Raw genomic sequence first — 25,669 nt, forward strand, 5'->3', positions numbered from 1 at the left:
ACAGGTGTCTGCAAATTGCAAGACATACATACCAATTTGGACAGCTGCTAAACAGTGTGTGAGACTTTGGCTGTCTCTGCATTGAGAGAGCCTGGTGTGAGGACGTATCTGGACCAGCCCCTGGGCCTCGGAACACAACAGGTTTTTGAGTGGTGGTGGTGGTACTCCTTCTTGCAGCTGTACCTTCTGTTTAGCAAGCATGTTATTCTCCCATCCTAGTAGTGTTGCTCCACCTTTTGAGGGCTGCTACAAAATGGATGATTAAAGATGGGTGGAGTAGGGGCAGTGATGGCTAACTTGAAGGCTTGCATCTCCTACTTACTTAACTTTAGTACATGCAGTACATGCTAGCCAATGTCCCCACTGTTCTGCGCCCCCCTTTTACCAAGTTGATACAATGTGAAAATGTGGTCATATCACTGCTGGTGATGACGTCACTGCTCTATATCTGGCAGCCCCCTGGAAATTCATAAGTTCGCTCCCCTGGTCTGTGGGAAACTGGAAGCTGGAGGCTTTGTGCTGTATGCTGGCAATTCGATCTTGCCTTCGTTCTGGACTGTAAGAAATCCAACGATTGGAGATTTGGAATTGAGCAAGTAAGAGTCATAACCTTCACCTTTTATACAGTGAATGACTGGCAGTTTGATTTTAAAGTGATTTAAAAGCGATCATGACCCACAGAAGCGGGAGCAGCACTTTCTCTTTTCTTTCCAAACTTTTTGAACCGTTTGAATTTCGTGGATTTCCTGCGGATACAATTACCTGCTTCACTAACCACGCGGACTGCTGTGTTGAACGCTGACTGCCAGGTGGTTGCCGCAAACCTTTATCCTATTTTGACATCTTTAGAGTCCTTATCAGTGTTCACACTTAGGTTTGAATTATTGGCACTCCTCTATTTAGACATAATCTGACTTCTACAGAGACTGCAGGGTAATCCCTTTGATCTGCATTTAGTCACATTTTATTTCAATTGAGCACATTGATAAGATTGAGCAGATTGGGCTGAGGAGCTGACAATATTGTGCCTGTGTTAGTATTTCAGTGACTGCAGGGTCTAGTACACTTTGAACTCAATACACAGGTTCTGAGCATTGATCTTTTTGTTTTTCACTCTGCTAACGGGGGTTAATCATGATCTCACGCTCTAGGCTACAAAGCCAGTCAGGAACTTTATTACAGGGCAAGCAGTAGGTATATTGCTATAGGAGGCCTTCCTCGTACACCAATGACCAATACTAATAAGGGACGCCCAGGTGGCCAAGAGGCTGTGATTGTGCTGCACTAATGCACAATTTCAGAGAGGCCCAGACACATCTGACAAGCCCTAGGGAAATGATCGATTCATCAGAACAACATAGTCCAGACCACTTGAATGAATTGAATGCAGTGAGGCTTAAAAGCTGCAGGAAAGCCTCTACTAATTTGTCTACTGCTGCAAGCAATAGTATAGTTCACCCAATTTTATCAAACATTGCGGGCCAGAAAATTATGGATTTATTCTTTAAAACTACTGGAACGAGCACCAAAATTAGATCTATTGTGCCTATCAGAGGAATAGCTACCTTGCACCACTGCCAACTGAATTGTATGAATGACCTAAGCATTACAGAGTACGCTGACTCTGCCATTATGGGCAATGAAGGATATATTTTGGAAAGCGTGGTCCAGCAAACTTTGTTTAGCAGAGGATTCACTATTAAGGGCAGCGGAAGCAGGAGTGATCCCTTATACTTTAAGGGAGGCAGATGAAGAAATTCGAATAACCTCACCAACGGTCTCAGCTTTGAACATGGTTCTCAGTTCTTTTCATCAATCTCTATTATAATATCTGGGACGAAGTAAAGGCACATACAATGATTTTAAATGCTATAAACGTCAAAGTGGAAATCTTGGAAATGAACAATGACCAAAAAAAACAGCTGTGTTCCTCTTAATTGAAAATCCTCTAACATGTTCTCCAAACATGAATTGAATTTTTCATATCAAATATTATTGTGCTGAAGTTTTTGAAATCAAGACCACTTCACGCAGTCGGACAGAATCCTGAATAATTGTATTCTTAATTCACACAAAAATTGCAATTTGTTAAGTAAATTAGATGTCAAATATATATAGTTAATGGTGCTGTGGCTATTATTATGATTCTATGTCGGCACACTAGGAATGTCCCCCAAATCATTCCCATTTATCCTTTTCAAGTCCCACCCTGCCATAAACTCTGCCCAGGCGTTTTTATTGAATCTTTCTACTTACTCTGCGCGGGCTCATTCATGCAGTTATAGCTCAATTCCCCTGCAATTATAACCTAACTTCATTAGGTTTATGCCATATTTACCCACTCATACAGCAAATCAACAATTGCATCTCCGTAGTTCTCTTCAATTCCCAAAAATGATTCAGAATAGCACATGAGCATCATTCCAAAAGGCCATCGCGGCCACAACAGCTTCAATCAATACAACCCGCTCCTTACTTCTGACCATTGCCTATTATCTAGTCCAACCAAAAGACCACCTTGTGGACTACTATTTAGCCCTTCAGTTTTCACTGCAACGTAAATGGCTACCCCACAGCCAAATATTCATCATTTGCATAGCAGGATGCAAAAGTCGGTGTACGCCACCTTTTGCCTTACACTTTTGCACTCTGCCCTGCGAAGTGAGTAAACGCGGCTTTGCATGCTCGCGTGTCAAGTAGCATTTACTTTTCATTGTGAGCACCTCTTGCCATGCTTGCATACTCGCATGTTGGGGAGGGTTTCATTTTAATTGTGAACACTACTTACCATGGTAAGCTATGTTCACAATTACAAGTAAACTCTGCGCGACAAGTAAGCATGATGGGGAGGGTTTCATTTCGATTGTACACACTACTTCATAGTTGTCAACATGATCCAGTCCAATCTGCTGGCACTTATTCAGTCCTGGTTTTGCTGTTGCAGTCTAGGACTTGCAGTCTGAGGGGAAAGCAGAACTACACGTCCCAGAATGCAAAGAATAATACCAGGACTGGACAAGCACCTACAGATTGGAATGGTCATGTTGGCAACTATGCTACCTGCATGCAAGCATGCCAGGAAGTGTGTGCAATTGATTCTTATGGGGTCCGCCTCTGTTATGCTGCTGCAGACTCCATAAGGATATCTAGCATTTGTACCAGCATGAAAATCCATGCCAATGCAAAAGCTGGAGCATTTGTATGGCAGAGAGGAAGAAGGTGGCGGAAATGCAAGTTGCATTCTGCCCCTACTCTCTGCCATACAAATGATTTAATATGAGCCGTGTCGTGAATGGAAGGTGTTAAAGCCTTAAATCAATGCTTTTACGCCTTCCATTCACGTAACAGCTCTGTGGCATATGAACTCCTATGTGTTTCTTACACAGCAGCACAAATGTTCAGGTAGTGCTGTGCCAATGCATCAACTTTTAGCACCATAATTCACAAGTTTACTTAGGCATGGCTTTATATCGCAAATATAGTTACTGTGCTTTGTGATTTTTTAGGTTATGATTATTTTTTGTATTTGTTTTGTTTTTATGTGTGGATTGTTATGATGTTGTGATGTATATTTATAGATAAATGACATTTGTTTCTGCTGGTTATTTCCATTCAATACATGTTTTGGCAATTACTACTACTTCTAGTACTACTACCACTTCTAGTACTATTATTATGCCTATTACTTGTAGTACTACTACCACTTCTAGTACTATTATTATGCCTATTACTTCTAGTAATACTACCTCTTCTAGTACTATTATTATGCCTACTACTTCTAGTACTACTACCACTTCTAGTACTATTATTATGCCTATTACTTGTAGTACTACTACTACTTTTGGTACTGCTACTTTTAGTACTACTACTTCTAGTATTACTACTAAATCTAGTACTATTATTATTACTACTTCTGGTACTACTACTTCTAGGAATAGTATTACTAAAACTGCTGCTTCTTCTAATGCTTAAATTGCATTTGTTATGTGGATTGCCATTCGTTTCCCCTTTTAAGAAGCTTTAGGTCTGAATGTAAAAGAAACGCAAAGGTCATCAGAACTTAAGCTATGCAAAGTATCGTTTTGTGTTCACACAATGAAATGGTGGCAAACATATATCGTGTGAAACACAGAGCACCCCCAATCTACCTGAATAGCAGTTGCTTGCAGTACAGCCTGATTGATTTAGGGAAATATAACAGATGTGTTGATATTAGAAAGCACACTTGAAGTTGACTCTGAACTCTGCATTCCTCCACTTGCAAATGCACAAGCGTCTCTAGAAAATAGAGATTCAAGGTGCAGTATTTAGATTAAAAGATAGCTCAGTCAGTTATTTGCTCACAAAGCCAATATGCTGTCACAGATTTGATTCCTGGCAGGGGCAAATACCAGACTACTTGTAAAGCATTTGTAGTATAAGAACTGTGATAGAAGGTAATTGGGCATGCCCTTTCTTCCCATTGTTTCCCAAGGTTTTCCCGGCGTACATCATTGAACGCTGTTCTTAGAGCAATAACAAACACATAGGGTCTTACCCTAAGTTACTAGGGGAAACCAGATGTGGACCCCTTGCTCACTATTCTTAGAGAGTCACAGCTCCACCCTACCGATGAGGTCCAACCAGACCGAAACACATGTCTGGGGTTGCTGTTGGTACTCTTGTTCAGAGTTGAATTGCCTAGCATTTCAATGATGGACTGCCCCAGGGCAGGACAAAGACTGATATGTTTTGAATATTTCTCCTCTGTGAAAGATAGTGAGCTAAAGAATATGGGTAAGGCTCTCGTAACCAGGACTAATGTCTGGCAGAGGTACTTCCAGGACTCCCCCTTGTTAATTTGCATAATTTAAGTAACTTTGGGTCTCACCCTAAATTACTAGGGGAAATCAGACATGGACCCCTTGATCACTATTTTTATAGAGGCACAGCTCCACCCTACTGATGAGGTCCAACCAGACCGAAACATGTGTCTGGGGTTGCTTTTGGTACTCTTGTTCAGAGGTGAATCGCCTAGCATTTTGATGCTGGACTGCCCCAGGCCAGGACAAAGACTGAAATGTTTTGGATATTTCTCCTCCGTGAAAGACAGTGAGCTAAGGAATCTGGGTAAGGCTCTCGTAACCAGAACTAATGTCTGCCAGAGGGACTCCCAGGATCCCCTGTTGATTTGCATAGTATTTTAGCACAACACTAGCAATGGGAGAGGACTTTTGCATTATATCATTTGTAATGGATGATTACTAACACACACACTTTATAATAAATGCAGTGAGGTTCTATGACCTACATTATACCATATGAATTAGTTTCTTTTTCTTTTTTTCTTTTTTTCTTATATGTTGTTTATACATTGTGTGTTGATCTAACGTCCTGTGACCTGCTACACATGCTAGCATGACTTAATTGTGATAATGCACTGATAATTTATTTATCATCATATGTTATGAATTTTGTGTTTTTTTGACACAAATTATATGCTGTGGAATATGATTACATTTGACTAAGATGCCCTGATGAATGACTTATGTAGTCCGAAATGCATTAGCCAATGATGCATCTGCCTATAATCAGAAATGAAAGACATGTCTCCCTTGAGGACCATTGTTACCAGTGAATATAACTTATTTATTTTACCTGAACTTACCTCAAATTCAATAATTTATCTACATGATAGAAACTGTGCAGCCCACACCGAAGGCTGACAAGCCTAGGTTCTCTCTCTCTTCTAATGAACTCAGGGATATTACATTTCTTGTGAGTTGAGTCTTTTGTGTGCGGTGTGAGGTTCAAAGTGTTGTGAAGGGAGAGGAGATATCCCTTCATTGACTTGATTGCTGGTTTGCCAAGCATGTTGAGGTTGCCAAGGAAGATTCTGTTGGTGTGTATGAGAGACATGGCGGTGACCAAGACTGTGACATTGCTGATGAAGTTTGTTTTGGTCTTGGGTGGTCTCCAGATGAGGTGGAATATGATTGTGTTCATGGGGGAGAGCAGGAAGTGGTCAGAGAGGTTTTTAAAGAGCAGATGGTGATGATGTCCAGTTGGGTACATGCAGTGATGCCTTGTGAATGATTGCGAGGCTTCGACCAATCTTGTTTGGACTGTCTCAATGTAGACGTCTGTAGCCAGTGGGGATGATGAGTGTTTGCGATAATTTTCAGTTTCTGAGCTAATTCTCTTTAACCTTAGAGACCCTCAGCTCTTTTGCTATGAACCAGTATCTTTTTGATTTTTAACCTCCTGAATGAGTGGTGGTTTTTGCACTCATGTGTTCTTCTCTGACTTGTATTTTTAACTGTTTAATGGAGTCAGGTAAACTCCATATGCATCTATTTGCGTTTCCATGTAAGAAAGTCCCAGCAAAAATGTCTCCTGGCAAGAAAGTCACAAACAAATTGCAGTTTTTTGCAGGGGCATTATTCCATTGAACATGCAAGTGACACCCCTGCAAGCCCCAAACCCTTTCTTTTTCAAGGGAACGGGGGACACCCCCGCTCTCCATGACCCCATATATATGGTCACCATATATAATGTCGCCACAATCTTTTCCCGGTGACATTATATATGGCGACCATATGTATGGGGATAATATTACCTGATACATTTTATGTATAGTGACACACAACACCCGCTGTGCAGTGCCACTGAGAAGTCCCTTGGACTTCTTTTAATGTTTAAATACCTTTTCGTTGGTTGACTACCGTTCCCAAGAATAGCGAAATCACTTTTGTCTTACTTACCTTTTCCTTTATGGGTCCAGCACACACCACCCTAAGTGGAGTGCTGGGGGATTACATAGTAACTGCTTATACCACATCTCATGTAATTATTTGTTTCAGAAACTAACTTGAATGGCTGGTGACAGTGGTTACTTTTTACTACCTTTTGTGCAGGGTACTAGCAGGCGGATTTCTCAGCTGCATTACATCATCCATGGGTGACAATATTTCCAAAATGGTCCCCGTCTTCTTCTTTCACAATTTCTTGTTTGGTTTTTACTTCTGAGCTTTTACTCTGTTGTTTAAACTAGGTTTGATTCTTTTGTGTGTTTTGCCTTTGGCGGGCTTCAGCCATGAAGCCCACCCAGGCTCCAGTGTGTCTGGGAAGGCAGGAAGTGATGTAGGGGTCCCGAAACTTTGCTGTCCTTTGTCTCTAGGTGTGTCTGACTGAAACCAGTTATGACTGGCCAGCATGCTGTCCTGGAGGACAGCCACCCCCCAGGTGATTGACAGCCTATGCCTGTGAATGAATGGGATTTTGCTTAAAAGGCAAGGCTTTTGGGACTATAGGTAGAGTCGACCACTGGAACAAGACATCCGACAAAGAGGAAGAGGACAGATACCAGCACTACCTTCCAGGACCCACTATGTCTCTTAATCCATTGATTACATTGCAAATAGTAGCAACCTCTTTACCCGAAATAGAAAATATATAAGGCCACATTATGCGGGCCTCACGCTGGAGTTAAATCCCCTAATCCAGGGTCATAAGCAAGGTATGGCAGTGCAGGATATGTGGCAGTAATTCCGTAACCACCAATTCTTTCCTGCACCACCACACTTGTAATGACACCCAATCATTTTTTGCATGAGAACATTTAAACTCGGGTCCCTCTATGTTGAGACAAGGACTTGTTTTTTTACTGTGCTCGACTGTAGTAATCACCCACAAGGTTCACATAACAAGATGGGTTGTCAAAAATACCTTCATTGTTTTGGCTGTATGAGGTGTGTATTACTTGAGCATCTATACATGAACTACCTCCTTTAGAAGACAGTTGTAGCAGAAGAATTTGTGGTATCACCTAATGTAGGAAATCTGTTTGAAAGCAGTATGTCTGGGGTGACAGGTACCTCAGTAGGTTGTACACTCTCTAAACCATTTCCCAAAGAGTCATTACTCAAGCCAACATGGTCATACATATTAACAGGTAAAAGAAAACCTCTATGCCTTCTTGCTAGGGACCACGACGAATTTCCTATTGGGACATATCTACAACATCTACGGTTGATAGCACTGGCATATCCTTTTTGAAAGATGAACACACTTCCATACTTTGGTGAAAGTCAGTCTGGGTTTTTTAAGTTTACGACTGCACAGAATATGCCCTCCTTTTTCACAGACAGTTGAAAATTACCCTTCACCTTTATCTTTTTTCTGGTTTTTAATATTTGGGTCTAAGTCCCTCAGTAAAACCTCAGTATTGTGCAATAACTCATTAGCCCCTTCAATTGTAATAGCACAATGTTCACTTTCTTTTTCAGTTCTTTTTCAGTTCTTTTTCCAGTTCAAAAATAGGTAGTGTAATCAAAAGCATTTGGACCATTGGTATTTGGCAATAGTCTTTTTTTTAAAATGCACATAGGAGTGCTGTTTGACAGCAGTATACACATCTTTTTGACTATTTGGTGTAACATGAAAAGTGGAGATTGCCAAAAGCCACGTCTAGTTGATCCCTGGCAAAAGCTTCAATGGCAGTGGACCATTGGGGCCACTGGACAAGGACTTCATCTATGACTATTGGGATCTGGTTAGATACTAGGAAGGTGGTATAGGCCTCAGCCAGTAGGATGTGACCGCTGGCCATGGTTGAAGGCTATGGCCGGTGACTTCCTTCTTTTCAAATCATTGGTGCTACATGGACACAGTTGAAGGCCATGACAAGTGGGCCCTGAGGTAACTGCCTAAGTCTTTATCTATATATATAAAAGAAGAAGTCCTGACTGATTGAAGGACTAACTGAATGACTGACCCATCAACGCTGAGCTCAAATCATTTGAACTAGGAACGTGACATTTGGAAGGTACATTGTTTTCATGACATAGGCACCCATTAAGGAAGTATATATCTCAAAAACTGTAGATGTTACATACATGTAAATTGGTATTCAGATTCTTCTTCAAAAATAGAGAAACACGTGATTCATCATTTTTTTTTATTTGATTTGGCTAAATTTAATCAACCTTTCAAAATTCATTCAAAACAGATCATGGTACAAAAACGTTCATAAAACTTATCTTAAAAGTTGATTACATTACATATTTGTTTCTAATCATCTCACTCATTGTCATCGGACTAATATAACACATTTGGGAGAGAATAATGAATTAAAACAGGAAAAAAATAAAATTCAAGCTCGTTTGCATATCTTAAGCAGACCAACCAATCAAAGTAGATAATCATGAAAAAATATTGACAGACAATGTCACTCTGATCTATTTTCTCTTCTTCCAAATTTAGGCTGTGCAAAAAGTTAACAGCTGCAATTTGTATTGCCATGTTGTTACACCCCAACAATACCGCCCAGCATTCGATTTGTGATAAGTTCCCCAAATATTCACAATGGGCCTCATTGCGACCCAGGCGCTAAGTGGTTAACGGCGCCGTAAAAGGCTGCGGCGCTGTTAACCACTTAGCGCCTTACTACGAGGTCCCTTTGCGGGACCCGACCTGAACGGCTGGTCTGGACCAGCCGTTAAAGTAGGGACCCGCAAAGGGACCTCGCAGGCAATTACGGTACTGCAATTTGCGGTACCGTAATTGCCGCCTTCCCCATTCCCATTGAGCCCTATGGGGCAAAAATGGGAATGGGGAAGGGCCATGGTGAAATGGGGAAATACCGCCCCGCCAACCTTGGAATGGGGTGGTATTTCTCCATTTCACCATGGCGGACTCGTTACACCGGCACCAACCATGGTGCTAATAGCGCCATGGTTTAGCGCCGGTGTTGTAATGAGGGCCAATGTCTTGTAATGACAAATTCTCTTTTAGACCTAAGCATTGTACATTCAGTGATCAGGTGAGCAAGAGTTTCGGGCATAACAACAACTTTACAAAAACAACATAGATTTTGACTATGCTCACAAGACGTCGTCTTGCTTTTATGTCATTTGTGATCCACAAATTGAAACAGAGTCGTAATATTCCATTACAATATTTAGGTGAAGGAAAACGTATCAAATATGGTGGTAAGATGCCTGCCCTTTACGGGGGAAAACGCAATGTATCGCCATCACAAAAGGTCAGACACTGCTCACAGGTGTTGATCCAATCCGTTTGATGTATCTTAAGTTTTGCTTTATCGGGAATGGTCAACAACAGATCAGTCATTATGTCAGCTTTGGCTAAGATGTAATAGACTTTGTCTAACCAATTGTTTACAAAAGCATATTTGGAAGTAAACAAATGGTGTGAAGGTTTTTTAACAGTACATTTTCCTTTGTGGACAACAAGCATTTCCTGAACAAGGCGCCAGGTGTAATGGGCCTGGAGAGAAAGCAACCCGAGCTCATATCGCAACCATGCAATTGGTGTACATTGAGGCAGATCCATCACAGATCACCAGAATTTGGCTTCCCATTGATTAAATTTGAATTGGGACTCAGTTTGCATTGACTCTAGGCCATATAACAATATTGGGATGATTTTTTTTGTTCCAGAAATGCCACACCGGCAAGATTGAACATTTGCCAAATTTATGCATGATAATAGGTGCCTGAGATATGGCTGAGATTAACTTGGTCTCCACCCGTTCCAGCTGTCCTTGCCCTTTCCACTTACCCTCGAAGATCATTCCCAAGTAGCAATAGTTTGGTACTATCTGAATTGGACAATTTGTACAATTTGCGTTTTAGAAGAGTTAATTGATGGTTCATTTAACTTTACATATTCTAGAAATGCGTCAAGTAAGTGCTGTAGACCAACTTGAGTTCTTGAGATGAGGACCAAATCGTCAGCGTACATGAGCGCTTGAATTTGGACGTTGTTTATCTTGGGAGAATCTGAGATGATCTTTGACAAGGATTCTTTGACATCATGTATATAATAGTTGAAAACGGCAGAGGCCAGTGAACAACCTTGCTTTAATCCTCGATAGGTGGGATTTTTTCCTGTTAATAGCCCGACAACAGTTATTCTAATACGGACGGATGTTTCATGGTGTAGTGAGAAAATGATATCACATAAAGTGGAGGGACAATTGCCTCTCACTAACTTTTCCAGTAGAAGACGGCGACTAACAGAGTCGAATGCTGCGTTTAAATCAATGAACCCAAAAAAGACCTGCTGCTTGCTTTCATGACATTGTGCTTTGATGGCATTAAGGGTCAATAAATTGATGTTTGTTCCCATTCCCGCCATAAACCCTGTCTGGTTTGAATCGCGATGATTGCAGGTCCCTGTCCAACTGTTGAATTCACAGAGTACCAGCCTTGTAAAGATCTTGCCCGGAGCATCTAAGAGCGCTATTGGGCGATAATTAGCTGGGACAGTTCGATCGCCTTTTTTTAAAATGGGAATGATTCTGGAAGATTTCCATGATAGAGGTATATTACGTGTCTGTAATATATCTGTGAAAATTGTAAACAGTATGTTTGTCCAAGTCTGTGGGTGTGTTTTGAACATCTGGTTAGATAACCCTTCAGGCCCTACTGCTCGTGAAGAGCTAATTTTCTGTATGATGGTGTAAAGTGTTTCATGAGATGCTTCCACCTGCCATGTCGATGTAGAGACCGGATTATAGGCGCAACTAGCATACTGAGAATCGGCATATAAGGTGGAAAAATTGTTAATCCACCCAACTAGCTGAGCATCAGCTTGTTGATGGCAGGTGTGATTATTTAGCAGAAACCACATACCAGAGGAATTTTATTACGCATTGCGTGAGCCATGGCTTCGCTATCTTGTTGGAAAAGAGTCGACGTCCTACCACGCAGCCAATTCTTGTATTTGCATTTGGCAGATTTCAGGTCCTGCCACTTGGAGGTTGACATGGAAGTAAGTTGCCTTTTGAGGGCCCTAAATTCAGCTCTTTTTTTTGCGATGTGAAAGTCAAAGGCATGTGGATGTCTGATGATATTACCTTGAGGGATTGTAACTGTTTGAGCAAAAGCATGCAGCAGGTCGGTGTACTGGTTTCTATATAACATATTTGAATTGTCATCAACCAGATGCTCAAAATGACTTAATGATCTCAGATTCCATTTCAGGCGTGTGCGTGAACTATTGACTCCTAGATTCGCAAGATAGTAGACCTCACTTTGTTTTGGCAACTGTGCAAATTTTAACTGAATCAGTAGACTGTGATCACTCTTTGGGTGTTCTTTGATGGTTAAGGAGACAATCCTTTGAAATGATGTGAAATCAACATACATACAGTCAATTATGCTAGTAAGGAGACCGCAGAGCCAAGTATGATGGGGTGGGATATCACCCTGCACTGCGCCATTTACCATATAATAGTTTCGCTCATGCATGAGTGATTTCCACTTGGACACTGCTTGATTCTGGAGACTATCTTTCCAACAATTTAAATTTAGATCTCCCAATAGGATGGTATATGTGATTGAGTTGTCTGATGAGATGAGATGGAACATATCATGGGGAGCAGCAAAAGAAATTTCATCAGCCATGCTAGAAATGTTTCTATATACATTAATTACAGCAAAAACTTTCTGGCCATGAATGATTTTGACTAACTGTAAGTGTCTTCCCAGAGAGGCCCATGGAACAATTGAGAAACCTGCTTTAATATGTGCTGCAATGAGAAGGCCAGATGATGGTCTACCTCCAGTCGGAATTGCTGGAATAAGTGATAGTTTGTAATTGTCCCACACTGGAGGTTTAGTTAGCCATGTCTCCTGCAACGTTATAATGTGATAAGATTCACACATCTCTCTAAATGAACTGGACAGATGATTATGCCCTCTGGAATTCCAGCTAACAACACTCACTTTATCAAACGAAATACATGGTGAGGATGATGTTTGTAATGGTTATTGTTGTGACCTCTCAGTTACCCAATTTTCTCTAGTTTCACGCCGAGTTCCTTGGTAAATCTTAGGTGTAATAATGTTTGTTTTTGCTTGCGGTAAGACATTTTGAGGGTCCTCGGCTAGCAGAAATCCCATGTCGAACAGAAGCATTTTGCTACACCAAATCGAATGCCAAACAACTCATGAGCGAATCCAAAGTCTCACCACAGAAAGCAATGAGTCAGTTAAGAATTCAATCTGATCTATGTCAAGTATGGAAATATTGGGCAGATCATCAATTTCACCAAATATGTTTAGTACACTTTGACGATTGAGGTCGTAGACTTGGTAATTACCCTTTCTACATTTTAAGATCAATGTATGAAACCGGCACTTTGAGGATGTAAATGTCGAGAGGGCAACCGAATGTCAGTCCTATGAGATGTCCATTTTGGAGAGACCGGAGTACCAGCTGTTTTAGATTGCCATTATTCCTTTGCTTCTGTGAAGCTCTTGGTTCACCTGAGTTAGCTGAATTAGGAAAACCAGCCAAGTCACTTTTCCCTTGAGAAACATTATTCGAACAAGATGGCTAAGCACCTACTTGCGAAACTGCCATCGCAAGATTACTGGATAGATATTCATCCACTCTTTTTTTCAGCTCATCGGTCATTATGTGAGGTAGTATGGTATCCAGTGAACATGGCTGTTGTGGTGGAGGTGCAAAGGATACTGATTTGGGTTGAATTGGAGGAACCAATACCAACTGTGACGGCACAGGTGGGCCCAGCGAACCAGCTCCTGCTTCCATCCGGCAATCAGTAGTCAAAATTGACTTGCCGCATGCTGAGGGAGTAGGCACTATATTAGATTTATTAGAGGGCATTTTCTGTACATCACGAAGAGCAGGAATCAGCTGTGTTAATGGAGAAAGAATCACGGCTGTCTTTGATTTTACATTATTATCTGGTATTGGAAATGTGGCTTGGTTGGTTACTTCGGCTGCTTTGGCTTGTTCAGGGGCATTCGGAGCAAAGACAAGAGGTTGACGCACTTCAGACTAAGTCGATGATTTGCCAAGTGCTTTAAAAAAAGTATTAAGAGTACTTTTGGGATTTTTGGTTCCAATCATGTTTTTTGTTTTCTTAATTGGAATTGTTGATTTTTTTTTATTGTTATTGAGCTTAGGGTTTTGGGATTTGAATTGTTGCAAACGACTTTGTCCGTCCGTATGGAGGGGTTGCACCTTTGATTTCTCCACATGTCGAGAGGGCACGTCATCACATGCAATTGCATTTGGTAAAGGCGAACTAATATCCTCCTCATGAGATGCCTCAAGGCCAATAATGCCAGAAATTGGTGGAAGAGGACAGGGGCCAAAGCAACCAGAGCCACCACCAGAGATGTTTGTGTCGGTGAGTGAGCACTGGAAGGGTTTTCGTTACCTACGTCTGCATGTCTGGAGATCATTATAACGGACTCATCAGGACATTCCTTGCTTTGGGAGGCTTTGGACAGCTGTTGCAGAGACAGCCATTTCATTAATTCCTCAATTGTAAAGTTTGGAGCATTCCTTTGGAATCTAGGGATTCAAAAAGTTTACACAGACTGTACACAGCTGTGTTGATTGCTGTAAGAGTAGGTTGTATCAATAGTAGAGATTGTTCAGTATTGTCAGAAAGGATAGACTTGGTTGGGACAGGGGGATGGTAATGCAAATGATTTAAGCATTGGTAAATCATTTGCATACAATGCGTCAGAAGACGCAGAGATGGCACTGGATATATATTCAATCCCCTTAGTGGAGTGATCAGACCCACGTATACTGGCATGAATTGAAAGCGCCATAGAGTCTGATAATAGTTGGGGAAATGCAATTGGAGAAAAAGACAGCCTCGAATTGTGGACCCCCTGACCATTTTTGGTAGATTCCATCATTGTCATGTCCGAGATTGGCTGAGTATTGATACGCCTTCATGGCGTGCAGTGAGACGCGTTGACTTTTCCAATGGTCAAGGGAGAAGGTGTATGTGCCTCGCTTGATGGGCTAGAAACTGGAGACACTGGTAAGGATATGCCTGTTCTGCTATTTGAAGAATTAAAAGGAATTCTTGTTTGCATATTACCAGATCGAGGTGTAATCGATGTAGCAGAAAAAAAGGTTTGCGGAAACAAAGCAGAGTCTAGGGGACCTTGTGACATTGGATTAGATTGGCAAGCAAGCAACAATGGTAAAATGGGAGGCATGCAGGTTGTTAATTTATAGGAGGTATAAGCAGTCATTAGGAGAAGAAACAGTGAGAGCACAAAATTACAACACAACACAGAGGTAATGCAGGGCACAGACCAAAGGACAACCAATATGTTGTGTGGAAATTGATCAATAATCAGTATCACAATGGAGGACAAAAAGGAGAGCCTATGTTTGTTAAACAGACTGCTTCACCCAAACATTGCAATCATAAAAGAATGAAGGAAGACTAGGTAATTATGAAAATAAAACAGAACTTAACCGCAACTCCGTGTCTACGCGGCTAAGGGGCAAAGCGGTACTTATCTCAGTACTTGCCCGAGATGTACATGCTCGATGCGCGTGTAATCTGTTACAAGTACACAATCCAATGAATGGGCCAGAAAAAAAACAATCCGGGAACAGTGGAGGCGGGCCAAATTTGGCAATGTCAATCAAGCTGGTGAAAGCTGGTGAAATCAGTTCTCAGCTCTTCACAGCCACAGGCAAACACGGCACTCCAGCAGAAGGAAACAGCAGACTTAGCAGCATTTTCCGAAAATCCAGTTAAGGGAAGTGGAGAATTTCTTTCAAGGATACACATATATCACAAACCGAAGATGTTCACATTTTAGATCTTCATTATAAAGTAAGTGTTAGGCAGAAACCTGTGCAGTTCCCTCTGGGAACACTGCAAAAGATTTAAGACTACAGGTGTTTGGCAGTAAACCCACTTGGTAGCAGTCTGTACCACACAGATTCACTTGGTAGCTGTGGCTGAGCAGTCAGACTTCCCTAAAGAAGAGTTAGGCAGTATACAGAGCATACAGAATAGGTACAGAGGCACAGTAGCACAAGCAAACACTGACCAGAGCTTGTGTAAAAGTATATAATTATTTATTTAAAAGACACATTTGTAAATTACACTAGCACAGAAAAAGGTAAGTAAATTCAGAACACAGTCATAATTACTATATGTACATCCCTAGTTATTTGTTGGACAAGTCTTAGTTAACACCACTTATTTCCAGACAGAGGTGAGCGCTTAACGTTAGATGGCACTCCAACAAGTTGTTTAAAAAGGGAGGGAAAAGGCAGAATTAAGAAAGCGATACAGCAAAACACTTTTCAGAGAACCACGGTAAGTATTAGAGGAGGCAGTCTATTGAGGAGCAAGGAAGTTCAGTGCCAGGCCCACTTTAGGGAGAGCCAGGCCAAATATGCCCAAGATCACACAATGTCAAAAAGTCTCAAAAGTCTTTACAGGTGAGTAGAAAAGTTCTGTTAAGCTTAGAAAAGTTTAGTTAGGGTGTCCCAGGCTAACCCAGGTTCGAGAGCCGAGGGCTAAATCTACCCCGTACAATCGGTGGCAAGGGATGCTGGGCAGAACACAGTACCTTCAAAATGGAAAGGATCCTCCAGCGGTGGCAGTTGTTCCTGGTAGTGGGTGCAAGTCACGGCGTCGTCCAGAGGAAGAGAAGATCTCGACGTGGAGGAAGGCTGAAGGTCGTTGCACTACCAGGGAAGAAACCAGCCGTGGAGTTTTCCGGTTAAAAGGATGTTACCCCTCTTTCGCGGTAGAGGTAAAAAGTGGTATTCCGGTTGCCGGGGTGCTTGGCACGGGCAAGGCGGTCACGAGATGATCCAGGGAGGCGAAAAGAAGGCAAAAACTGGTTGTCCCCACCAGTCAAAGGAAGAAGACTCTCCGGACTGGGGATCTCCTCTGTCACTGGGAAGTGGTGAGACGGTTCCGCAGGGCTCCACCGGCGGTGTCGTCATGGCAGGTCGGCTCAGCTTCTCCCTCTTCAGCTTCTTAGGTCCTGTGGCGACTTCTGAAGTTCCAGTCCCCAAAGCCCTGCTTTTATGCAGCAAACCCCCATTCACAAGTCCTAGCTGTCACTCAAACATGCTAAGTGGTGAGCCGGGGGGCTCACCACTGGGCCAATCACACAAGAGTGCAACTTGAGTTGCCAAGGCAACTCAGTCCAGGGTGCCTAAATCCCCCTCCCACACATCCTGTAGACCTAGACACAGTGGCACCACTTTGGAGGGCTTCTGTGCAGAAGCCCGCCAAAAGTGGAACAAAGGCTCGACTCGGGTTCAGGGTTACTGAAGTGAACCCAGACGCCATTTTGGCGGCGAGTTCTGGCACAAAATCCCAACCGGTGAATTAATATTAAATAAATAAACCGGCGGTATCTTTAACATTGCACCAAAAAGTGGTGCACTAAAATCAATGGGAAATCCCATTGGGAAATATTTCCGGTGGAATATTTCCGTGGTATCCACTGCCACCAGCCAGAAACTCGGCGAGGGGGGACGGGGCCGTACCCCCTCGACAAACAGACCCAGGGGCAATCTAATTGCCCCTACCAGTACTTCCACAGTATGATGGTTTGTACTGGTTCTGTTCACAATTTAAGACTAGTAAAGTCAATGGTGACTTTACATGCCCAGGGAGACAGTAGTCAGTCCCAGGGTATGGAGTGTATGTTTGGGGATCACTATGACACCCCTGTGTTACTGCACTGAGGGTGCTGTGTAACACACATAAAAAAACCAATGATAGCCTATGGGGAAAAATACCCCAAAGCCCATAACCACATTACAAGTCACAGGAATACACTCAAATCATGTCCAAGAGTGAGGGTAAAAGAGTCCCACTCTTGGTAGGAGAAGGAAATGAACCCCAAAAATCCAGCAAAGCTGCTGGGGGACTCACTAGGTTAGGAAATTCAGCCTAAACAGAGAATTCTCCCTAACACTCGCCCCCCCCCAGACTAAGGGACAGGAGGATTTAATCCACTCCTGGATGAACCCCATACCTCTAGTCGATGACATACATCCTAGAGAGTCCATCAGCATTTTGATGGTGACACCCTGACCTGTGCTCAATGGTGAAATCAAACCCTTGGAGGGAGATTGACCATCTCAATAGTTTTGGATTTTCCCCTTTCATTTGCATTAACCATCTCAAGGGTTGGTGGTCAGTCTGAATGACAAAAGTAGAACCATACAAGTATGGCCTAAACTTCTTCAGTGCCCACACAATAGCAAAGCATTCTCTTTCGATTGTTGCCCACCTTGTCTCAGGATCCTTCAGTTTTCTACTGATGAAGCAAATGGGGTGCTCCCTACCCTTCTCATCCAGTTGGCTAAGAACTGCACCTATACCTACATTGGAAGCATCAGTTTGTACAATGAAAGTTTGGTGGTAGTCAGGAGCCCTGAGTACTGGAGCTTGGCAAAGAGCTTTCTTCAGGTTTTCAAAGGCCTGATTGCATTCCTCATTCCATTTGACCTTCTTAGGGAATTTTGGAGAGGAGATTACATTCAGTGGAGAAGCTATGGTCCCATAGTTCTCAATGAAATTCCTGTAATACCCAGTGAGGCCTAGGAAGGCTCTCACCTGGGTTTGAGTAGTAGGTGTTGTCCAATTTTGCACAGCTTCAATCTTGCTGAGCAAAGGCCTTATTTCTCCACCTCCTACCTCATGCCCAAGGTAGACCACTTTACTCTGTTCAATTTGGCATTTACTTGCCTTTATGGTCAGATTGGCCTGCTCAAGAACCTGCAAAACATGTCCTAAGTGGTTCACATGTTCCTCCCAGGATTGGCTGAAGACTGCAATGTCATCCAAGTATGCCATGCAGAAGTCCTCCATCCCAGCTAGAACTTGGTTCACCATCCTTTGGAATGTAGCAGGTGCATTTTTGAGTCCAAAAGGTATAACCTTGAATTGGTATAAGCCAACTGGGGTAGAAAATGCAGTTTTCTCCTTGGCATGGTCTGTCAGGGATATTTGCCAATAGCCTGACGTAAGGTCCAGGGTGCTGAGGTACTTGGCTGCACCAAGTTTATTCACCAACTCATCTGTCCTTGGCAAAGGGTGGGCATCAGTCTTGGTGACTGCATTAAGAGCTCTATAGTCCACGCATAATCTCAATTCTTTGGATCCTGCCTTTGGAACTAACACAACTGGGCTAGACCATGGACTAGTAGAGGGCTCTATTACCCCGAGATCAAGCATTTTCTTGACCTCACCTTTGATGTGGGTTCTGACATTCTCTGACATTCTGTATCCTCTGCTTTTGACTGGCAGACAGTCACCAGTGAGTATGTCATGCTGTCCCCAAGGGGTCAAGCCTGGTGAAAGTGAGAACAGAGGGGCAAACTGATTCAACATAGATTTGCAATCCTCCTGTTGCTCAGGTGTCAGATCTGAAGAGAGATTAACTCCTTCAACCTTTTCGTCGAAAGGTAAGCCTCTCAGGAGGTCAGGTAGAGCTTCACTCTCCTCCTCCTCTTCTGATGAAGCTAGAAGCAAGGCTCCTACTTCTGGTCTAGAGACATAGGCTTTGAGGCGGTTGGTGTGGAAGACTCTACGAGCTTCCCTGCGTTTGCCCAGATCCACCCGATAGTTGACCTCTCCAAGTTTTCCCACAACCTTGAAGGGTCCCATCCATTTGTCTTGCAAGGCCCTCTGCCTTGTTGGAAGCATTACAAGAACTAGCTGGTCTTGAGTGAACTCAACCATGTTAGCCTTCTGATCATGCCAATGCTTGACCAGAGCTTGTCCAGCTTTCAAGTTGTCACTTGCTTCTGCCATCATGTGTGACATTCTCCTCCAGAGACCTATCACATAGTCAGTCACTCTGACTGGCTTGGGGGAAGGAGCACTCTCCAACCTCTCCTTAATCAGGACCAAGGGGCCTCTGACTGGATGGCCATAGAGAAGTTGAAAGGGAGAATAACCTACTCCCTCCTGAGGGACTTCTCTATAAGCAAAGAGAAGGCATGGCAGTAGAAGGTCCCAGTTCTTTTTAAGGGGTTCTTCTAAAGCACCTATCATGCTCTTCATGGTTCTGTTAAACCTTTCTACCAATCCATTGGTCTGGGGGTGGTATGCGGTTGAGAACTTGTAAGTAACTCCGCAGGTTTTCCACATGGCCTTCATGTAGTGGGACATAAAATTTGACCCCCTGTCAGAGATTACTTCCTTAGGAAACCCAACCCTGGTAAAAATACCAAGGAGGGCCTTAGCTACAGCCGGAGCTGTAACAGTCCTCATAGGAATTGCCTCAGGGTACCTAGTAGCATGGGCTACTACAACAAGGATAAACCTGTTGCCTGAGGAGGTTGGAGGATCAAGGGGACCAACTATGTCAATCCCTACCCTCTCAAATGGGACTCCCACAACTGGGAGAGGCACTAAAGGTGCCACATTCTTGGAACCAACCTTACCAGAAGTCTGGCAGGTATGGCAGCTCCTGCAATACTTGTCTACTTCAGCCCCCATCTTTGGCCAATTAAAGTAGAGAGAGAGCCTTTCCTTGGTCTTCTTGAAACTCAAGTGACCAGCCAAAGGAATCTCGTGGGCTAGTTGCAAGAACTGTTGTCTGTTCTCTTGGGGCACTACCAGGCGTTGGTAGTCTCCAGGTTCAGATGCAGTTGGTTCACTGTAGAAGAGGCCATCTTCCCAGTGTAACCTATACTTCCCAGGCTCTTGCCCATCAGCCTGAGAAGCTGCCTGTTGGCGAAGGCCCTCCAGAGTTGGACATTCTCTTTGTCCCTTACGAAAAGCTGACCTGCTGGGTCCACCTTCTGCCAGTAAAGACTGCAGCTCAGGATGGTCAGCCGGGTCCAGGTCTCCAATAAGTTCTGGGCCTCCTACTAGCTCTTCTTCAGAGTCTAGTTCAACCAAACAGGGTGGTACCTCCCTCTCAGCCTCAGCTGGAGGTGGAGTTACAGGTGTAACTTTGGACAACCTGGGGGAAGTCCTTGCTGGAAGCACTGGAGTGCTTGCTGTAGGCTTTTTCCTAGGAGTCTTGGGTTGCCCCTTTGCTCCTGATCTGGTAGTGACTGCAGTAAGTTGCTCCAGTGGTAGAGGAGTGATTTCTGTCATCATCTCCTGAGATAAACCTCGCAGGGTTTTCTCTCTTGCAGGTTTGGTGAGCTCCTGTAACCTTTTACTAGGAGGTCTGGGGGTATGTGACACAACTCCAAGAGCTTTCAGGTCATTACCCAACAGAACCCTTCCTGGTACTTCACATTGTATACTGACAGGTATCTTCACAGCCATATCATTACACTGGATGAGAACTGGTAACTGGGGACACATCTGCACAGGCCCTCCAGCTACCTTGGTGAGGCATTTGGGTGCCTTAGCAACATCCTCTGCCTTGAAAAATGATTCATCCACCACAGTTATGCTGGCCCCAGTGTCCCGAATGGCAGGAGTCTCCTGACCATTCACCTGGACACTGTCCTTATAATACTCTTTAGTATTATCTGGGATAGAATTATAGACATCTAAATTCTGTTGTTCCCACAACCCCAGAGAGACTAAAGAAACACGGGCTGAGACTCCAGTGGGTCATCAGCCAGTAGTAGAAAGTTTCCACTTGCCATAGGGACTTCCTCCTCTGGAGGGAAGGCTAAGGAGACAAGTTGGATCCCTGAAGGTTTACCCTTACATCTGGGATCTCCTTTCACATGGTCAGTAGCCTTACAAACATAACAGGATCCAAAGGTCCTTTGGAATGGAGGCTTGTTCTGACCTCCTTCTGGTTTGGCACCAGAAGGTATACTACTCTGATTTGGTTTCCCTTGTGGCTTACCCTTATGGTTTTGTTTGGGGCCCTCTTTGGAATTGGAATTATTAGAATTCTCTTTAGAGTCCTTTTTAGGCTGCTTCCCCTTCTTCTGAGTTACCCCAGAATCCTTGTGAGTGGCCCTGTTGGCAACCCACAAGTCAGCAGCCTTAGCAAGCTTTCTAGGATCTAATTCCCGTGAATCAGCCAAGTGCTGTCTGAGCTCAGGAGAGCAGGCATCATAAATTGACTCCATCATTACAAGATTCTTCATTCCTTTATAAGTGTTCACTTTGTAACCCTTAATCCATCCCTCTAAGTTTTTCAACCCTTCACACACCCAGGTAGCCCAAGGGGTACCATCATGCTTTTTGAGGGTTCTAAACCTCCTAAAATACTGGGAAGGGGTCTTCCCAATCCTAGCTATTAAAGCTAGTTTCACACATTCATACTCTTTCCTATCCTCCTCCCCCAACTCCATTACCGCATCAGTTGCAACAGGGGGGAGCCTAGAGAACAACCAGGTGAGTAACTCATTACCTGTGATGTTCTGGAGCCCATGATTATACTCAAACATAGACAACCAATCCAACACATCCAACCTAGGCTCATACATACCAATCAATTCTTTAGGCATCCGAAGTCTTTTAGGACTGGAACTTCTAGAGGAGCCAGAGAGAGAAGCATTTTCAACAGATAATTTCTTCATTTCTAGCTCATACTTGAGCTCCATTTCTCTTAGCCTTAGTTCTTTGTCAGTTTGAGCATTAAGTTTCTTGTACTCTAATTCCAGTTTCATTTTCTCCAGTTCATAGTACTGAGGACTAAATGTGGGACCTGGCAAAGGCCCAGTAGGTACAGCTGGTAGAGCAGACAGAGGCCTAGAGGGAACATCTACAACAGTTTCATCTTCCTCTTCTCGTTCTGACCCAAGATCATCAATACTTTGTTCAAAATCAATATCATTGCTGTTCTCTACATTTGCTGGAGTGACAGGTTCCTCTGAACCATCATCCAGACTTTGGTTTTCTAACATCCTTTCTATTAGCTCCATTTTCTTGCCTTTAGTCATGAGATTCTTATGCTTTCAGAGAACTCTTAAACAATCAGCAGTTTTTGTAGCAAGGGACTCTTGACTATAAACTTCCATAGTAGACATGTTAGAAAATAACTTTTTCTTTAGTGCTAAGCTTTGTGGTTAGTTGCACTAAGGTATCTCAAAAGTACACTAAAGTGTATACTCAATACAAATCCCACCGCTGTACACCAGCGTTAGGCAGACACCTGTGTAGTTCCCTCTGGGACCACTGCAAAAGATTTAAGACTACAGGTGTTTGGCAGTAAACCCACTTGGTAGCAGTCTGTACCACACAGATTCACTTGGTAGCTGTGGCTGAGCAGTCAGACTTCCCTCAGGAGGAGTTAGGCAGTATACAGAGCATACATAATAGGTACAGAGGCACAGTAGCACAAGCAAACACTGACCAGAGCTTGTGTAAAAGTATATAATTATTTATTTAAGACACACTTGTAAATTACACTAGCACAGAAAAAGGTAAGTAAATTCAAAACACAGTCATAATTACTATATGTACATCCCTAGTTATTTGTTGGACAAGTCTTAGTTAACACCACTTATTTTCAGACAGAGGTGAGCGCTTAACGTTAGATGGCACTCCAACAAGTTGTTTAAAAAGGGAGGTAAAAGGCAGAATTAAGAAAGCGATACAGCAAAACACTTTTCAGAGAACCACAGTAAGTATTAGAGGAGGCAGTCTATTGAGGAGCAAGGAAGTTCAGTGCCAGGCCCACTTTAGGGAGAGCCAGGCCAAATATGCCCAAGATCACACAATGGGCCTCATTACGAGTCCGGCGTTAACCGAGGCGGTAAAACCGCCTGGTTAACGCCAGACTCGTATTACCATTCCGCCTCCGTGACTCCCGGAATTACCGGGGCATCACAACCCCGGTTTTCCGGGAATCACGGAGGCGGAATGGTGTAAATCCCCATTCCCATTGAGTCCTATGGGACTCAATGGGAATCGGGATCATGGAAACACCGGCAGCATCTTGTAATGCTGCCGGTGTTTCCTCGTCCGCCTGCAGGCGGGCGGTGTTAAACCCGCCAGGTCAGACCTGGCGGGAACATCACCTCCCGCCTGCAGGGGTCGGGATCAGGCGGTCCGGAAACAACGGTGGCGGCGGGTTTACCGGCACCGTTATTTCCGGACCGCCACGATCGTAATGAGGCCCAATGTCTCAAAGTCTTAAAAGTCTTTACAGGTGAGTAGAAAAGTTCTGTTAAGCTTAGAAAAGTTTAGTTAGGGTGTCCCAGGCTAACCCAGGTTCGAGAGCCGAGGGCTAAATCTACCCCGTACAATCGGTGGCAAGGGAAGCTGGGCGGAACACAGCACCTTCAAAATGGAAAGGATCCTCCAGCGGTGGCAGTTGTTCCTGGTAGTGGGTGCAAGTCGCGGCGTCATCCAGAGGAAGAGAAGATCTCGACGTGGAGGAAGGCTAAAGGTCGTTGAACTACCAGGGAAGAAACCAGCCGTGGAGTTTTCCGGTTAAAAGGATGTTACCCCTCTTTCGCGGTAGAGGTAAAAAGTGGTATTCCGGTTGCCGGGGTGCTTGGCACAGGCAAGGCAGCCACGAGATGCTCCAGGGAGGCAAAAAGAAGGCAAAAACTGGTTGTCCCCACCAGTCAAAGGAAGAAGACTCTCCGGACTGGAGATCTCCTCTGTCGTTGGGAAGTGGTGAGATGGTTCCGCAGGGCTCCACCGGTGGTGTCGTTGTGGCAGGTCGGCTCAGCTTCTCCCTCTTCGGCTTCTTAGGTCCTGTGGCGACTTCTGAAGTTCCAGTCCCCAAAGCCCTGCTTTTATGCAGCAAACCCCCATTCACCAGTCCTAGCTGTCACTCAAACATGCTAAGTGGTGAGCCGGGGGGCTCACCACTGGGCCAATCACACAAGAGTGCGACTGGAGTTGCCAAGGCAACTCAGTCCAGGGTGCCTAAATCCCCCTCCCACACATCCTGTAGACCTAGACACAGTGGCACCACTTTGGAGGGCTTATGTGCAGAAGCCCGCCAAAAGTGGAACAAAGGCTCGACTCGGGTTCAGGGTTACTGAAGTGAACCCAGACGCCATTTTGGCGGTGAGTTCTGGCAAAAAATCCCAACCGGTGAATTAATATTAAATAAATAAACCGGCGGTATCTTTAACATTGCACCAAAAAGTGGTGCACTAAAATCAATGGGAAATCCCATTGGGAAATATTTCCGTGGTATCCACTTCAACCAGCCAGAAACTCGGTGAGGAGGGACGGGACAGTACCCCCTCGACAAACAGATCCAGGGGCAATCTAATTGCCCCTACCAGTACTTCCACAGTATGATGGTTTGTACTGGTTCTGTTCACAATTTAAGACTAGTAAAGTCAATGGTGACTTTACATGCCCAGGGAGACAGTAGTCAGTCCCAGGGTATGGAGTCTATGTTTGGGGGTCACTATGACACCCCTGTGTTACTGCACTGAGGGTGCTGTGTAACACACATACAAAAACCAATGATAGCCTATGGGGAAAAATACCCCAAAGCCCATAAGCACATTACAAGTCACAGGAATACACTCAAATCATGTCCAAGAGTGAGGGTAAAAGAGTCCCACTCTTGGCAGGAGAAGAAAATAAACCCCAAAAATCCAGCAAAACTGCTGGGGGACTCACTAGGTTAGGAAATTCAGCCTAAACAGAGAATTCTCCCTAACAGTAAGTTTCTGTTCTGCTTCTTAAAATTGGTAACTGAGGGTGTACCGTATTTGAGAGCAAAATTGTCATCCCTTCAGACCTTTGTACAGTCATCAATTCCCTAGAAGGCCTCACACCTTAAATGAAACCTCAACATAAAAAAAATCTAATGGAGAAATCTATAGAATAGCTATGTGAGCATGCCATTGTAATGCCAAAGAACAGCATGGCTGCTGTGATCAATAAGATACTTTTTTGATTCTTTTGGAGGAGCCCAAATGGAGTACAAACCTGCAAACTCAGTGGTTCAAAGTGATGGCGCATTCGACAGTCCTGTTTAGTTCT

Source organism: Ambystoma mexicanum, chromosome 6p, assembly GCF_040938575.1.
Source record: "Ambystoma mexicanum isolate Mex_15411 chromosome 6p, UKY_AmexF1_1, whole genome shotgun sequence".
NCBI classification, from domain to species: Eukaryota; Metazoa; Chordata; class Amphibia; order Caudata; family Ambystomatidae; genus Ambystoma; species Ambystoma mexicanum.